The 1,341-nt window shown below is 42.6% G+C and overlaps 1 protein-coding gene across 1 annotated transcript in view; it reads left to right on the top strand.

Moving 5' to 3' along the window:
- LOC107104657 (proteasome subunit beta type-6-like) overlaps positions 1-1,341 on the top strand; it is a 4,535-nt gene that overhangs the window by 1,001 nt on the left and 2,193 nt on the right. The window lies entirely within an intron of this gene.

Raw genomic sequence — 1,341 nt, 5'->3', positions numbered from 1 at the left:
GGTGGGTTCTGGTTGGTTCTGATGGATGGGTGGGTTCTGGTTGGAGCTGGATGACACCCTGAGAGTTGCTAACCCCAGAGAGACAGAGAGAGATTCCATTTTTCTTTTCTCAAACCATCAAACCGTCTCTGGGATTAATTTCTTCTTATCTTGAAGGATGGTGTTGGATCCAGTTAGAAATAGTTGAATTATCAGGTGTGAAATGTCCGTTTCCTCTCCTGCTTCTCTCCACTGGAGGATGAACCCCTCTTTACTGATGGATCCATCTTTTATTGACCACATCACAGCTTCTTTCTGGATACTAATTAGAGCCCAGATGTCATCCTGGGAGACGCTGAAGCTTTTATTAAAGGTGTCATATCGTCCACCACAGCTCAGATGAAAGCTGCCATTAAAGAACAGTCACACCTAGAAAGAACAATACAACAGGCAGAGCTGAAATTTAAAAATACACACTGATGAATAAACAACAATTAAACATAAATACTGCTCTCTGCATCATCGTCTGCCATGGTTGTTGTTTTCTTGCAGCTTCTTCACAGCAGACCCAGAATAGTTGCCTTTGTCAGGTATTAATGGCGTTCAGGTGGGCTGAATGCCACCTGAACGTTCAGACACAGGTCGCATTAAGATCAGATTCAGAACCACGGAGCCACGTAGCCTGGGTCGCTTTGGAACAAACCTGATCTGTGTGGTTCAGACTGTCAGGAAAACATCAGATCCAGGTCACGTATAGGGCTGGGTATTGTTCAAACATTTTTGGTTCCGGTACCAATACCGATACCTTCACTTCGATATCGGTTCCTGAACCATACTTTTTTCCATACCAGTTTTATAATATCAATTCGAAGAAAAAGAAAATTACACAACATAAAAAAGTACAAATCTTGAGTTTTATTTTAAGCTCTGATTTTTCCATTTACATTTTTCCTCTTACATAAAAAAAAAAATTCAGTCTCTAATATTCACTGTTACATTGTGAGGACCTTTTTATTTAGCAGTTTTCCTTTAGAAAAATGACCATGTCTGACAAACCAGCCCGTTGAATGGGATCCTACTGACAGCGCCCCGCTGGGATGGGGGGGTCTGAGCGGCTCCCACAGAAATATAGGAAGGCAGGATGATAATCTGGATGAACTGATTAAGTTTTCAGGTGGATTTTCCCACTTAAAAACATAATAAAACTACTTTATTCCCACTGACCACAGCAAATATAACTGCAAGGCAGAGAAAGGATAGTGAAGCTCCGCCCAACGCGCGTCAGAGCCACTTTTCTACCGCTCAGCCAGAGCAGCAAAGCTGCTTCAGCCGCGCGTCAGAAGCTGGTACAAGCAGCAAAAA

This window comes from Cyprinodon variegatus, unplaced genomic scaffold (assembly GCF_000732505.1).
Source record: "Cyprinodon variegatus isolate N-32 unplaced genomic scaffold, C_variegatus-1.0 Scaffold1834, whole genome shotgun sequence".
Classification (NCBI taxonomy): Eukaryota; Metazoa; Chordata; class Actinopteri; order Cyprinodontiformes; family Cyprinodontidae; genus Cyprinodon; species Cyprinodon variegatus.
The sequence above is the reverse complement of the archived record's forward strand: the minus strand, read 5'-3'. Positions and strand labels throughout refer to the sequence as shown.